The following is a 17419-nucleotide window of genomic DNA, read 5'->3' on the forward strand; positions in this document are numbered from 1 at the left end:
TAATTTATTAAAACACCTTTTCACTGTAAAAAAAAAAAAAAAAAAAAAACTGTTAAAAAACGGTCAGTGAGCTACGGTAGCCAAACAAAACCCGTAAAATTAAAGTAAAATATCCTCATTTAAATAAAGTGCAATAAACTTTAACAAAAACTTTTCTTATATGTTTTACAGAAAAACGTTGTTATTTTACAGATATTTCCTGAATTATTATGATCAAAAACAGTAAAATGATTGTAAAATATCCTAATTTAAATAAAGTGCAAAAAAAACTCCTACAGATATTTTCATTAAACTTTTTGACAGAAAAAGTTATTTTACCGATATTTCCTGAATTTTACTAACAAATATTCACTGGCGGTCATTTTGTTCAAAGACACAGGCGTGGCAGCCATCTTGTTCAAAGAGACATGGCGGCCATCTTGTTCGAGGACTCCTATCTATCTAAATGGCGGCCATGATGGCTGGAGACTCTGTTGAATGTCACATTCCTCCTCCACAATACCCACCGTAAAAGCAGAGCTGCTTACCGTTAGGGCATAATCCAGTAACTCACTCAGTGACCCTCGAGGACAGTTACAGATGAGTTTGGATTGTAAGTGGTTGCTGAATCCGTAGCAAAAAAAATTAATCAAAGCAAAGTCCGGGAGGTCAGTGATGTTAGCAATGTTCAAAAAGTCTCAGATGAGTCCCTTGGCGTAGTTGGATAAGGGTGACAGCAGGATCCATCTGTGGTCTGGTGTTCTGTGGTCAGATTGTTTCAGAAACAAGGAAGAGGAGGATCGTACTCGGTTACTAATGTAACCTCGGTTCTCTCTAGAAGAGGGAACGAGTATTGCGTAAGTAGCTTACGCATCGGGAAAGTCTTCTTTCTTCGAGATCTGAAGCCAAAAAATTATCCTTAATTTTGTATTCATTGTCAACGCAGTGCAGCAGCCGACAGACCTAGGCAGGCTAAATAAGCGTGCTCATTGGCTGCTCGGCTGCAACTGCTTAAGCCTATCGGTGAGCGCTCTGAACGCGGCAACCAATGAGGGCGCTTCGCGCCCTCCACACCCTTCTAACCGTCAGAATGGGCGTGGCCAGCGTGTATATATTCAGCGCTCACAGGCTAAAATTCTGGTTTTCGCAGTCTGAAGCGCAAAAGCTCGTGGCGCGACACGGCAGGTTACGCAATACTCGTTCCCTCTTCTAGAGAGAACCGAGGTTACATTAGTAACCGAGTACGTTCTCTTACGAGAGGTTCTCTCGTATTGCGTAAGTAGCTTACGCATCGGGAACCCTTTGTCAACGCCGTGTGCGCCGAGCATCCAGCCCATGAATCCCAGGGGAACCGGGGAAAACACTCTGCTGGGAAATGTGGCCGGTCGGAGAGACGGGCCAGCGCAGTACATGCACTTCATGCAGCATATGAAATAGAGCGGCGCGGCCGGTCTATAAACATAACAGTACAAACAGTAGGGCCGGCGGAGCGAGCCCATACAGTACATAAGCACTCATAAGGGTAGGAGAAAACGACATAGTCGGTCTCACATGAAGAGAAAAATTCCCGCGCGGCAGAGAATAATGCGGGCGGCCAGCAGCGCGGGCCAGCACCGATAACAGCGCGTAACGGGAAATAGGAAACAGAACGGATCAGCCGGTCTGAGTCAAACACTTCACCCTGAGTAGTTACCAGAATAGCGCCAGCATATGAACGTAGTCTGCACACGGGAGCTGGGCAGAGCATACATGTCACTTATACTGACAATATTTTTGCCTGTAGGGCAGGAACTTCCAGGTTATAAAACCTCACGAATGTTGACGGGGAGGCCCAGCTCGCCGCCATACAAATGTCGTGGATAGAAATTCCGCTGGACCAGGCCCACGACGAGGCCATGCCTCTAGTGGAATGGGCTCTGATGCCCAGAGGGCACTGCAGGTGTTTGGAGGCATAAGCTGCTGCTATCGCATCCACTATCCACCTGGACAAGCTCTGCCTCGAGGCGGCAAGACCTTTGGTGCGCCCGCCGAAGGAAACAAAGAGCTGCTTTGAACGCCTGAAAGCGGCGGAGCACGTGATGTAAACTCTCAGCGCCCGGACAGGGCATAGGAGGTTATCACTGTCCCCACTATCGGATGCTGGCAGAGCCGAGAGGGAAATAACTTGTGCCCTAAACAGGGTTCCAATCGCTTTGGGGATGTAACCGTGCCTCGGTCGGAGAATGACTTTCGAGTCATTCGGCCCGAACTCGAGACATGCAGGGCTAACAGATAGCGCGTGCAAATCACCCACTCGTTTGACTGAAGACAGAGCTATCAGAAAAACGGTTTTAAGCGACAGATACTTTAAATCCGCGGATTCAAGCGGTTCAAAGGGAAAAGCCTTTAGGGCCGCCAGGACCAAGGACAGATCCCACGAGGGAACCGAGGGGGGCCGCGGGGGATTCATCCGTCTAGCTCCTCTGAGGAAGCGGATAATGAGCTCATTCCTTCCCATTTCCCGGCCGCGCGTCGTCTCAGCGAACGCTGTAATAGCGGCTACATATACTTTGAGCGTGGAAGGGGATCTGCCCTTTTCCAACAGCTCTTGTAAGAAGGAGAGCACCCGCGGGACCCCGCATGCGCGCGGATCCAGGTTTTGAGTAGCGCACCATTTAGAAAACACCGACCATTTAGACGCATAGAGCCGTCTCGTGGAGGGGGCTCTCGACTGTGTGATCGTGTTCACGACCCCTTCTGACAGGTCAACGGGTATCCGTTGATCACCCATGCATGCAGCGACCAGCGCTCTGGATGGGGATGCCAGATCGATCCAGCGGCTTGGGAGAGGAGATCCTTTCTCACCGGGATCGGCCACGGGGGTGAGTGCGACAGCCTCACTAGCTCTGGGTACCAAGTTTGGTTTTCCCATCGCGGGGCTATAAGCAGCACTGAGTGGTGCGTTTCTCTGATCCTCGAAATGACCTGTGGCAACAGGGAGATCGGAGGAAAAGCATACAGCGGGAGGCTGGGCCATGTCTGGGACAGCGCGTCCTCGCTCTTCAAATTAAAACTTCAGGCATTGAGCATTGTCTTTCGACGCAAAGAGGTCGATTTCCGCTCTGCCGAATAGGCGCCAGAGAAACTGGACTGTCTGGAGGTGCAGAGACCATTCTCCCGGGGGAATGTTGTCCCTGGACAGTCTGTCTGGACCGACATTCAGGTGGCCCGGTACGTGCGCGGCTTTCAGCGAGCGGTAAGCCCACACGAGAAGGCGTTCTGTCAGCCTGCACAGATTCCTGGATCTGACACCGCCCTGTCGGTTCACATAGGATACCACGGACATGTTGTCCGAGCGGACTAGCACATGGTGATCCCGTATGAATGGGAGGAAGCGCCTGAGCGCGTTCTCGACCGCTATCATCTCCAAACAGTTTATGTGGAGGCATTTTTCCCGGTCTGACCATAGGCCAAAAGCCGGTTTGCCCTCGAACAGAGCGCCCCAGCCTGAGGTGGAAGCGTCCGTCGAGATAATTTTGCGGTGTGAGATAGCTCCCATTGTCACTCCCCGCTGGTACCAGTCGACCGCTAACCAGGGCTTCAGAGCTGAAACGCAGCTCTGAGTCACTCTGATGCGAATACCGCCGGAAGCCCATGCTCTGTGAGGCACTCGGGCATTCAGCCAGCGTTGCAGCGGGCGCATTCGTAAAAGACCCAGCCGAAGCACTGCTGCGGCTGAGGCCATACAACCCAGTAGCCTCTGAAATGTTTTGAGAGGTACGTTGCTGCCCGGCCGGAGGGACGCGGCCAGGCGTCGAATGCAGCGCGCGCGCTGTGTCGACAGGTGGGCCGTGTACTGATATACCTGACCGTCGAAGGCGAATCTCAAGAATGGCCTGTGACGGGGTATTATCAGGATCTGAAAAGCACGCGTCTTTTAGATCGAGAGATATAAACCAGTCCCTCGGGCGAATTTGCGCGAGAATTTGTCTGGTTGTGAGCATTTTGAACGGTCTTCTCATAAGAGCCTCGTTCAAACGTCTCAGATCCAAAATTGGTCTGAGTGCTCCGTCCTTCTTGGGAACGAGGAAATAACGGCTGTAAAAGCCCGACTCGCTCATGGAAGGGGAAACCGGTTCCATAGCCCTTTTGCACAGAAGTGTAGCTATTTCTGCTCGAAGTAGATGTGCTACTTCCCCATTCACTCTGGTCTCGATACGCGCTTGAAAGCGCGGAGGGCGGCGAGCGAACTGCAGAGTATAGCCCTGTTTTACTGTGCTTAGCACCCGTTCTGATGCGCCTGGAATAGTTTCCCACGCTTTTGCGTGTGCAGCCAGGGGCAGAATGGCCTCCGGGCTCCGATCGCCGCGCATCGCGGGCTCGAGAGCTCGAAACGGAGGGGCGGGCGCGGCGCGCGCGCTCTTGGTGCTTAGATACGGCAGATCGCACGCAGCGATAGCTGGCCGTTTTACACACAGTGTCCCGGTGGCTTTAGACGGGGAACATAAAGTGTGAGGCGCGACGCGCGATGGCGGCGTCGGGGCGAAAATGTTCGTTAGTATGTGTGAGCGCTCGAGGGCGGGCACAGGAGTTACATTCAGGGGCGGGCGCGGCGCGCGCGCTCTTGGTGGTTAGATACGGCGGATCGCACGTAGCGATAGCTGGCCGTTTTACACACAGTGTCCCGGTGGCTTTGAACGGGGAACATATAGTGTGAGGCGCGAAAATGTATGTGTGAGCGCTCGAGGGCGGGCACAGGACTCACATTTAAAACATGACCGGTCGTGCGAGGCCGTGTGACAGAGCGGGCAGTGAGTAGGTGTGGGCACGGAGAAGTGGACACGTGACCTACTTTTAACACTAAAGCGGCTTTTGCCTGCTTCATGAGAGTGGGCTCTGTGAGAGACACGGGATGTATAGTGCTTGTGTACAGGGGTGAGCACAGAACGTGGGCACATTCACTGTACTAGAAACACATACGGCGTCAGCCGTGCAACCAGACATTATGCTCTTTTGACATTTTTCTGGGTTGCCGTGAGAACGGCGGATGCGCGCAGGCGAGCGGGTAGATACCGGCTCGTTGACTGCGGGGTAAACAGCTGCAGTAGCCGTGGCAACGGGGACTGACAGAGCGTTAAGCTTCGACGGTGGTCCAGCCGCAGGGCTGCGGGATTTAACCGTCTTTTCTTCTCTCGTGTTTAGACGCTCAAAAAATACTCGAGCACCCTGAGAAGGTGTGGTGCGAGGGGCGGGTTCGCTTTCTGTAAGTAAGAAAGACTGGCCGCGAGCTCGGAGAAGCAAGCAGCATAAATTTTATTTTCCCCGAGAGCTGGGCTCGAACGCGGGTCTCTCGCATGAAAGCGTATGATTCTGCCACTGAGCCACAGGGGAATCACATAGGCTTTAAGTTAGCGCGAGCATATAAAAAGCGACCTCATGTGTCGCGTCGGCGTTCGTTTGCAGGCGAGCGTGTGTTTAAAACAGGCTCGTTTACTGCAATAGTAATATTTCCAGTCGCCTGAACTTAAGAGGGGACTGAGAAATGTGTGAGAATTGGCGGTTGTCCAGCCGTTGCGAGACTAACACACTCTCTTCTCTTTTCGCCGGTGAGTGAGGCGCGTACGCTGAACGCTGCTCGTGACCGTCCGCTTTGTCATCCCTTGAACGGCGCAATCTGCGCGGCCCAACGAGGGAGAGAGCGGGCTTGTTTTCTGTATGTAAGAAAAACTGGCCGCGAGCTCGGAGAAGCGAACAGCATAAACTTAACTGCCGCGAGAGCGGGGACCGAACTCCGGTCTCTTGCTTGACAGTCTAGGATTCCGCCACTGAGCCACAGGGGAGAATACATTAGTATCATGTCTTGTGACGGCTTTGCTTGCAGGCGAGCGTGTATTATAACAGGCTCGTATACTGCAATAGTAACAATTCCAGTCGCCTGAACTTAAGAGGGGACTGAGAAATGTGTGAGAATGGAGGTTATAGTCCAGGCCACGGCGGGACGAAAACACTCTGTTCCCCTTTCACCAGTGACGCGCGAGGACGGAGTAGCTTTCTTGTAACGTAAAGAGAGCTCAGACCGTCCGCTCCTGCCATCCCTTGTGAGCGGCGCAGTTTGCGCGGCTCGAACAGAGGAAGAGGAAACTCGCTCCGAGACCGTCCGCTCCTGCCATCCCTCGTGAGCGGCGTATTGCACGGCTCGAACAGAGGGAGAGGAAACTCGCTCCGGGACCGTCCGCTTCTGCCATCCCTTGTGAGCGGCGTACTGCACGGCTCGAACAGAGGGAGAGTACGGGTATCTATCACATTCTCCTCATCTCCTGACGCGGCGGCGGCGCGGGCAGAGCCGGCGGTAGAGCGGCCGGGAGGGAGAGGGCGAGAGAGAGCTCGAGGGAGAGGTTCCGGCGAGCTCCTCAGTCACAACAGTCTCCGGTGGTCGCTGCGAGCGGCGCTTCTTATTGCGCGGCCCGGCAGGGACAGGCGGAGCGACAGCTTGGTCGAAAGCTTCAAGTCGAGCCCGCAGGGTCGACATTGAAAGCTCTTCGCACTCGGAGAGTGCGGTGGCGGCGTGCCCGCGGCCCAGGCGGAGAGCGCAGAGAGGTGGCGGTCTCCGTTGCTGAGCGGGGCGCGGCACGAGCCGCAAAAACGAGGCGTTTTACAAAAACGCCTCGTGCTCTTTAGAGTACACACAGAAACAGTAATAATGTAAAGGATATGTCGCCGGATAGCGTAGCAGGCACGGATGGCTGAAGGCGGCGAAGACGGCCGGCTTCCTCAGGCGCTGTCCTAAGCTTGCTGGTCGCTGGTTTCAACGGCGGCGGCTCTCAAGATCCAGCGATGCGAAGAGCGTCGCTGAAGACAAGAAAATCAGAATTTTAGCCTGTGAGCGCTGAATATATACACGCTGGCCACGCCCATTCTGACGGTTAGAAGGGTGTGGAGGGCGCGAAGCGCCCTCATTGGTTGCCGCGTTCAGAGCGCTCACCGATAGGCTTAAGCAGTTGCAGCCGAGCAGCCAATGAGCACGCTTATTTAGCCTGCCTAGGTCTGTCGGCTGCTGCACTGCGTTGACAATGAATACAAAATTAAGGATAATTTTTTGGCTTCAGATCTCGAAGAAAGAAGACTTTCCCGATGCGTAAGCTACTTACGCAATACGAGAGAACCTCTCGTAAGAGAACCAAGTGCAGTATAGCAGTTTATTAACAAAATAACACAAAAACATCCAAGCAACAGGGGGCAGGCAAAAACCAGAGTAAACTCAAACAAGGGGTAAAACTAGGGATGGGTAGTTCGACATCCAGTGTTGACACAAGTCTCAAGTTTTTGACACACTAGTGCATCGAAACTGTCTTCCGGAGCATTGCTTGAAATGAGGCTGTCACATGACCTGTGGAAATGAAGCTTCGTACCTCACTGACACGTCACGCCAGGCTCAAAAACAAAGCGCGTCGATTGCACTGTCCCATACCCGCTATCCATTTAGTGCAATATTATAATTATATCCCTCATGCCTATATGAATGTAGCTTTTTTTAATGTGGTGCATTGTTCAAGTCAATTCACATTTATTTGTATAGCGCTTTTCACAATACAGATCATTTCAAAGCAGCTTTACAGAAAATGCATGAGTCCACATTACAATTGTTGTTTATTATTCTTGAACAGAAATATGCAATTGCATTTGTATTTGTATTTGTGCATTATTCATTGTTTGTGTTGTTTTGTACACTGAAAAAAATTATTCGTTAATTTTAATCAATTTTTTTGGTAAGTGGTTGCACACAATTGATTTTAGCTACATTTAAACAAATGCATTTAGTTGAACTAAAATGTATTAAGTTAAACTTAATGCATTTGTTTAAATGTAACTAAAATCAATTGTGTGCAACCACTTACTAATTTTTTTTAAATTAAATTCAACAAATCATTTTTTTCAGTGCAATTAAAAGACATTTCAAATTGGAAAGGCAAGTTGAAATAGCAAAGAGCTGCATTAAACCCCCTCGATTTGTTGAAGTTCTCAAAGCTGACATGACATCTGCAGGAAAATATGTAATTGAGGTAGATGTAGAGCCGTCTTTCAAATACTGTCAAGACTTTGCCTTTAGCACATATGATATAGACAAAAATGAAGATGAGAAGCAAGAGCCCACAGCTGAAGGGAAGAAGAAGACTAAGAAGGAGAGGAAAAGCGATGAGTCTTTTTTTTATAAGAGACGGCAGCAGCAGCAGGAATCTTATTACAGCTAATTCCTCAAAGGAGTATGAGCAATATGTTGCAGGCATACCACATAAGAGCCAGTTGAGGAAGGACGCTGAAGAAAAGCATCTCTCTGTAGTGAAAAACTGTGCGCACGGCTCTGAATTGTGTGAGATGATAACTGGAGGGACCCATTCTATGGACAAGACATACTTTGCATCATACATTGTGGTGGCTAACAAGTCTCATCCTGATCAGCTGGAAAACCTGGATTTCCTTCTTCACATGAAGAATCTAGTGGCTGTTCTGGATTTTGATCCACAATCCACTGAGAACGGCTTGAATAAGATGTTCAGTGTTCATTTTCCAGCATTCATAAGGTGAGTTTTCCGTAATGGATGTATTAATGAGGAAAACCCCTCTGATGCTGATCACTGGTTGACTGAGAAAGGATTCTCAGTGCGTGATGTTGTTTCTTTCATGTGCCAAAATGTGCAGCCACACAAGAAACTTCTTGTCATATTCTTGCTGTTAAGTCAGGTGAGCGACACTTTGACCCTTTGCTTGAAACCTTAAATATGTTTGTACAGGAGCTTAAGGGACAAAAACAAATCTTATGCATCAGTGACAATGAAACATCATACACCTACTGGAAGGATCTCATTAAGGGCCGATATAAAGTTGACATCTCTACAAGATGCATTTATGAGCTAAGTTTTGCTGAGGTCAATGGCACCATCCTCAGTCTGTGGTCAGATAATCGCAAATCAAGCCGGTTTCTGCCTTGTGGTGGTGGCAGTAATGTTGTACTATCAAAGAAAACTGAGCAATCCCTAGAAACGCTGAGTGTTCTTTGCGTGAACCAGTGTGAAGGAGGAAATGAGGACAAACAGCTACATGAGGAGAACTTTTATAAGGGAGGGAAAGGTGTCTTGGTGGTTCTTCTCAGAAAAGCCCGGGACATTGTCAGTCATCAAACGTGACAAATTAGACTACATTGTCAACACTATGATTCCAAACATACTGAATCAGAAGAGAGCTTGTGAGTTTTTCAACATCTACCATCCTCCAGGCTGTGGTGGCACTACGTTAGCCATGCATGTCTTATGGACACTGAAGGATAAATACCGTTGTGCCGTGCTGAAGGACACAACACATGATTATTCTACTGTAGCCGAACAGGTTGTGCAGCTACTAACATATGAGACAACAGAGCAACTTACACGACTTCCCGTTTTGCTCATGATCAATGAATTCCAAGACATTCACAATGTACTAACACTCCAACATCAAATTGAGGAGGAATGTTGGAACCAGAATTTAGTTTCAAAATCTCCACAAGTCATTATAGTCCGCTGCATGAGAGTTGAATCCTGTGAACAGTTTGAAGGAACTGGCAATGCAGTTTGCATTCCAAGCTATTTATCTGAGAAGGAACTGGAACTATTTGGGGAAAAGATGGAGGAGTTTAAGACGACCAACACAAACACTGAAACATTTTATTTGTCCATGATGCTAAAATCTAAAATCTAAAATTCTGGATATTTATGCAAAATCAGTTATTCTGTGATCAACAACATAAATCTACGTCAGAAATAAGAATCTTAATAAGTTCAGTGATCAAGTTCAAATGATGATTGTCATAATATAACCAACACCATCATATCACTTTTTTACTTTGTTCATCTGGCAGTTATAACTCAGATACAACAGACAAACAAAATCTAAAGTAAACATATAAGGGTCAAGAGCCCAACTAAAGCAAACACCCATCACCATAACGGTGGCTTACAATTTGAGATTTTCTCCTTCACTGATTCTGCTTGTTAACATCAGGTGTCTTCAGTAATGATCAATCATCACTCAATTAATCACTTAATTATCTCATTAACTTCAACACTCTTGAGTGTTAATTTAACACTCATATTTTAACACTTTACACTCTTGAGTGTGGACTCATATACACTCCCAGGAGTGTTAATTTAACACTGGAGTTTTTGCTGTGCAGCAATTGCCTTACTCAAGTCTTGTTGGGTAAAATTACCATTGAGGATTTGTTGAGAGAGAACCCTGAACTCAAGCAATATTGGGATGTATTGCAAAAGCATAAGTGCTTTCTTCTTCAACTAAAAGACACAATGAAGCAGCATTTTGATTTTTTCACAATTTTTTTGGTCAACTTTTTCGCAGAGGAAGACAAACAAAAAGAACTGACAAAGCCCAAGGTTTCCAGGTACTTTCAACAGTACACTGACCTCTTTTGTAAAATAAATTGGAGTGAGCTGGTCAAGAATGAGCACATGAACCGCATGGTTAAAATTGAGCAGACATGTGAATGTCTGGAGAGAAACAAGGGTGATTCCTATACAGGACTTCTAAAATATTTGAGTAAGAAAGACTCTGCGTCAACTCTGGAAGAGATCATCCAGCAGTATCATTTCATTCTGAATCTCAAGAAAGAGGACAGAAACACAATGGACACTGTCAACTTTATATATGCCAATGTAATTCTTTCTAACATCAACCATGAATCTCGGTGCATCACACCCTACCAAGACCTTTGTGAATTACTCTTTGAAACAATCACTCATGCCGGTGAGACTCTGACATTGCGCTACATCACAGTTTTGATGTTATGGCAAGAGGAGAACAATGAATTACCAACATTTGTGTCACAAATTAAGAAGTCATACACAAAAGAGCTGAAACCTGTGTCTAATGGAAAGAGAGCAGCGGTTCATTTTTACCTAGGGAAGGACAAAGGTTATGGTGGCCTGATTTCCCACAGGGATATTAACAGCTGGTTAGGATCAGGGCAGAACATTTCAACTCAGTGGAATAGTGAAAGAATTTGGAAGCAAGTGAGAGACCGTAAGAAGCTTCGCAGAGTTTCTGGTGAAATTCGCAACAATTTGATCTGGGTTGAAGATGTGAATGTTATGGTTGATCCAATGTTCAGAAGCCAGTTAAATAAAGAATATGGCACAAGAGTGACATTCTTCATCGGATTCTCAATGAATGGACCAGTTGCACTTGACATAGACTTCACATAGAAGGTTCACAATCCAGATCTAATGGATCTGACCAAAATGAATGAGAAAACTCACCAAAGCCCTGCAGTTGTTTCTAGACATTATTTACAGTAGCTTGCTTGATTATCTTACACACTTTCATTCTTCAATCATCTTTTAATAATTAATCTAGCATGTTTTTGGAATTTATTTGTTGAATTTCTGAATATGAATTTCAGAAAAGCAATGGTATTGTGTTATGTGAGAGGTTACTGAGAGTCTGGCCAATGCCAGTAATGCAACGACTTCCAGAGAAAACACCCGTGTTGTACTTCATTAATATTGTGTGTATTTCTAGGATTTATTAACATTTTTATCTTGATATATACATATTTTACTCATTTATATTCTTTATATTTCATTTACTTTATTTGGATGGCTTGTTTTATAACTTTATGTTCAATAAAGAATTATATTTAGCCTCATTCTGCCTTTGTGCAAGTTAGTATTCTCGGTAAATGCTGGAATGAACTAGGTTAAGAAATCGTCTCCATTCAAGGTCTTTAATCCCTCAGGCTTCTTAAGAAGCAGTAAATATCCTTTCCTGTTGTAATAGTGTGGAAAATTTATAATTCATCAAACTTTGTTAAATAGATGAGTTGCTTCTCAATCAGGTGCAGAGAGAGATTGAGCATGATACTGAGAGATGATCCATACTTCATTAAGGTGGGGAAGTTGGAATATTAATTTGACAGAGTATGGAAATTGTAATTGTTTACCCAGCGTTTAGTCTTTGTGCTTATCGAACGTTATAATTGCACTACTGCCCTGTACTGTATGAGTTTGACTAGAAAGATGTGTTGTGTTCTTTTGTGTTACCGATTTGGTATAAACCATTCCTCATTCATTCATTCCTTCCTTCCCTCAGTTCCCTGTTAATGATGAAGTTCGACGGAAATGGATTCAGGCTATCCGGCGTGATGTTATTGATCCTGTGACGATCTTTTCTCCTTCTCATGTCACCATTCACTAACGCGCCATTGCGTGTGTGTGACGCTCCAAATGTTCATTTTATTTTCTTTAGCCTTTTTGCCTTTGATTTATGTATTATGAAGTAGCTCCCCCTCTTTGTTTTTTTGTTGTTGTTGTTGTTTTCTGCTTGGTTAATATTTTCTTGTATATTGACAACATTTGTATACACATATATATTTTCTTTCCCCTACGAGAGTTTTGTATGTTTTTTTTTTCTTTCTTTTTAAAAAAATAAATAAATAAATAAATAAATAAATTCACTAACGCTCAAGTTCAACTTTATTAAGATCCCTTGCGGGCAATTTGTATGCAGCGTAGTAGAAACATAAAATATAGACCACAATATAAAACAAAAGAAATAAGAACACACAACAGTGTAGGCTACATGTACATTTAAAATACTAATATTTACCATTCTGAGTATTTAACAATCTGATTGCACAAGGGACAAATTAATATTTGTATTGTTTTTCATCTTTTGTAGTCTAGGAAGAGCAGAATAGAGAACCTTGAGTGCAAAAAAATTGAATAAAACTGACAGACTTCTTTTTGGTATTCACACCAAAACGCAGTTTATTGTCAATAATAGTCCTAAATATTTATAACTTTCCACACACTCCACCTTCTCACCTTTAATGAACGTATACTGTGAAGAATGAGCTTCAGTTCTGAAATCAATAGTCATGTCTTTGGTCTTAGATACATTCAGCTGCAGACAAGCATCACCGCACCATTTTACAAAGTCATCAACAACTGGACCATGACAAGTTAATTTTTTTTTCGAAGTTGTAAAGACTCTCTGATCCATTTTCTCTTGCCCAGGTATTTTTTTCTGATATGTTAACGTTAATATGTTCCACAACGATTACGTATTTCCGGTTATTGTGAGAAAGGTCTATACTGTTGATGATCCTGTTGTGTGTTAAATAGATGGTTATTCATGTTTAATAGTATAACTGTATCGCTTTAAACGTGCGATTGTGTCATATTTCTATGAGCAGTAGCCTATAACATCCGAAGTATCAGTTAATGTCCTATGTTAATTTTCATAAGTATAAGGACGCTTGTTAATGTTAATCTGAGTTTCACATAAATCTGTTTTGATGACACGAGTGGTTAATCTTTGCTGCACAGAGTGAAATGCGCGCCAGTAATCGGCGGTGCATTTTGGGTAATGTAGTTCATGACTTAAAGCACGTTATGTGTATTAAGGAGAAGAAACTGAAACTGTGAATTGTTACTTTGATGTTGTAATTCGCCTGCATATTAGAAATATGGGACAATGTAAATAACTGAGTGATGTATTTGCAGATTGTCGATCCAGAACAGATGAATGTAACACTGTCCCATTTTATGCTTGCAGGTATGAGTTGTTGTATTAATTTAGTTTCATTAATGTTTTATTAATTTTCAGAATTCATAAATCTTATTAATTCTACATAAAAAATATGCCTTTGGTGTTATGCATTTTATTAAATGGAACAATTTAAAATACTGTAAAGAAAATACATCTTGTAATATGTGAAGTTTGCGGGAAGCACTCTGAAGAGAGATTGTCGATCCAGAACAGATGAATGTAACACTGTCCCATTTTATGCTTGCAGTAAATACACAAAAGCGAAAAGGCATTGCTGGTGTTTCTCTTTATTTGGGCTGATCCTGTGGTGTGTCCAGCGAACTGCTACACTGTGGCTTGTCATAACACCTGTTTAATGTTTCTAATCAGGCTAAGGTTATTTAATAAATGCACTCCTGCACTACTCCTGTATCTAGTCATGTCAAGTCCAGTAAATGTTTTTATTGCTTTTCAGAATTATTTCAAATCATATTTACAGAAATGTGTTCCTTACAACCAGTTTTGGGTAAGTAAAAAAAAAAAAAGTAATCTACTAGATCCAGGCTAAAACAAATGTAGTTAAAATTCTTTAGAATGGTCCACTTTGTGTTTCTTAATTGATTGTCACCTGAAAGTCATTTGTTTATATTACCATACTATTTATTAAAAGACTGTAGGGTTTGAAATTAACTTTTTCACCCACCGGCCAATATGGCAAAAAAAAATGTACCGGCCATTCAGAACTTCTAATAGTGCTATATATTTATTAATTTATTATAAAATTTGGATTTCATACAGTATTATTCAATATTGTACAATCATCATTATTTAATCATCTTATTCAAACTAAATCCTGTCATCCAGCCATCTCCTCCCTTCCTCTTTCATCCTCATCATTTTCAACAAAAATGTATTTTAGGTGGATAGAACACAATATAAATATATAGGCCTACACCTGTTGAGTCAAAGAAGAGCCACTCGGACCCAGTTTGCCACTTGGTATTAAAACTTATAATTTTCTTTTCTTGGTTTCCTTCGTTGCTTGGCAGGTCTTTCCTTTTTTCTTTGCCGTTAACCATGACAAGTATCGCCACATTATCATGTTTTTTTAATCTTCCTATTGCTTCAAAGCAAATGAACAAGCGCGCAGTTATTTGTTGTGTAGTGACGTGTGTGTTCAAGTTAAGGTGGGCACACTGTGCGATTTTCGTCTGATTTTGAGCCGAATTCTGACTCGTGCGACTCTTTTTAGGGTCGGGCTGATTTTCAGCTTTGTCGTGTGTCGTTTGTCGTGCAGTGTTCGTGCAGTGTACAGGGGAAAACGAGAGGCAATAAACCTCTCCCATCCAGCAATCTGATGATTGGTTGGATGGATGGATTTCTGGCATTAGAAATTTTGAAATTCCTCAAATTCCTCTCCTCGTGACTATTTCGCACAGTTGAAGCAGAGCTATGAACCGATTGGCCTAAACTACAGAAGCTTAACAGTTTCATCTTTAATGCAGCAAGAAAAGGAAAAGAGGGAGATCTTTAAGTTCTGTAGTTCAAACTAGCTACAAATTACTGTTGCTTAACTCCAGTTCGTGTTGCAAAATGGATAAACCATACGTCTTCCAAGCCACCTGCGATGTAGAAGCTACCGTGCCTCTTTTATTAATTTGTAAAACAATGCTCATGTTAAACAAGCTGTTTTTGAAATAAAGTTGTTTTTAATTTTCTTTGATGACTGATTATTGCAGTGTTCAGACATAGGGCCTATTATATACTGTTAACAATTTTAATTATAGGCCTATAGGCTAATTCATTGTAATCGACCTAAATGTTTTTAGACAATTTTCAATGAGAAGTAAGCTTTTATCTAATCTTCGCAGCATGTCAGTTATGCGGTGATGCGCTATGAAATTATTGCGTGGCAAATTAATTATAATAGCCTATCAATTTAATAATAAAAGTAGCCCTTTCCTAATAATAATAATAATACAATAATACTTAGGCCTATCATTTAATACATGCATTGTAAATGCTAAATAGTACTCTTGATATTGATAGCTGATGCTTGTTTTCACAATATCTCTGGATACACGACATAAAAACGCTCCCTTATAATCACTAAGCTGTCACTCATCTTAATTCATCGCAATCTCACAAAAGTTCTGCTAACCGATTAAGCTGACTGTACAATGAATATCGTATTTAGCCTACATAATGTCTACACTTTTTTGTTACTATAACGAGAGGATTTGAGTGTGCAGATCTCAACATTGGACAAAGACTCTGGCTTTTTGAGTGGTGAGGGGATTCTAACTTAACTAGACCTACTTCTGATTGGCCATTGCGTTCAAGAAATCATCAGATATGTTTGTGATCGGATACATTGCTCAACGCTGCAAAAATACATAAAAACCACTTATATTAGTTACGATGCTCTCAAGAGCACAATCACCAAATCTGTTTATCGGTTTATGATGAGAGTATTCGCGAGAGTGCGAAATTCAGTCAGAATTTAGTTCAGCTCGCTCACTGAACAAAACTCTGTTGTTTCAACGATTACTAAACTTTATGCCTCTGAACTGATTGGCCATTGCAACGTGATTTTGTGTGATTGGTTAAAGTGCACAACGCTGTAAAACCGTGTAAAACACGTAAAAAGTATGATGCAACATAAGAAGATCTAGATTTAATGCCGCAAGCACGCAATCGACACTTAATTTAAGTGTCTAGATTTACTTTTACTTTTACTAGATTTAGTTTAAATGTGCAGGTGCATTTTTGTTCTAATCCCCAGTTAATTTTTAAGTTACGACTGTAACCCTTGTTCCCTGAGAAGAGGGAATGAGACACTGCGTCCCGTCGTCATACCTCCGGGCTGCCTGCACAGTCCCTTCAGACGAATAAGTGGAAGATATGTTCTCTAGGTGTCCTTTTATACGTCCTGGTCGCACTAGTAGTGACGTCATGGCTGTCGCCGGCCAATACGATTGCCGTGATTATACAGTACTTCAGTCATCAGTCACGCTGAGGCGTTCCCCAAAGTGTCTCAGTGACGCAGTGTCTTGTTCCCTGTTCTCAGAGAACAAGGGTTACAGTCATAACCCAAGATGTTTTGCATGTAATGGAATTTTTTTTCATAAGATGACTTCTTTTCACTAACTTTCAGCTCTGTTGCCATGTCTGGGCATAAATCCCCAATGCAAGAAAAGAAACTGCTGCCTTGGCAAAAACCAGTGCCATTATACAACCAATATTCCACACATAACAATATGACGGTAACATAACGTTAAGTCAACTCTAAAAGGAAATGTCAAACATAACAAAAAATTAAAAGCAGATATTTCAGACACAAAATTGCAGAAACATTTCTCTTAGTTCACCATTTATGCCAGTTAACAACATTGGTGTCAGGGAATAACTCAGGATCCAGTCGCAAATGCAGAAAAGTCAATTTATTTATAAACAGAGAATAATCAAGCAAGATGGTCAGAATCGTGATTAGAAGATGGTGAATGGCAGGCCTTGGCAGCAAGGAAACAAATGGCACAGAGAAGTGAAAAACAAAACTGGACGGGGGAAAAACAGCAGGCATGAACACCAAACGATCTGACAAAAGATAAGAGCAAACACACCACATATAAAGGCAGTACTGACGAGCTTCAGGTACGCAGAGCTGATTAGCTCATCGGCTAAGAAGCGTTGCCTAGCAACAGGTGACAGAAAACACAACAAGACAAGCAAGATGAACCATACAGACCTGCGCACCATGACAATTGGTAAAGTTTGTCAAGATCAATAAAAAAATTTGACCCACACCCAATAGTGCTAAAAAATGTGTCATAATGGAAAACATCTGGCAACTTTCTGAGAAGAATTCTCTTTTTCTGAGAAG

The 17419-nt window shown here is 43.6% G+C and overlaps 1 pseudogene across 1 annotated transcript; it reads left to right on the forward strand.

The window, feature by feature from the left end:
* The first annotated feature begins 445 nt into the window (after positions 1-445).
* Positions 446-11596, forward strand: LOC311081352 (sterile alpha motif domain-containing protein 9-like; annotated as a pseudogene). Its single transcript has 3 exons — positions 446-507; positions 7895-9669; positions 10305-11596. The product of its transcript is annotated as a sterile alpha motif domain-containing protein 9-like (transcript).
* Positions 11597-17419: the final 5823 nt, after the last annotated feature.

This window comes from Abramis brama (assembly GCF_963993115.1).
Source record: "Abramis brama genome assembly, chromosome: 1".
NCBI lineage: Eukaryota > Metazoa > Chordata > Actinopteri > Cypriniformes > Leuciscidae > Abramis > Abramis brama.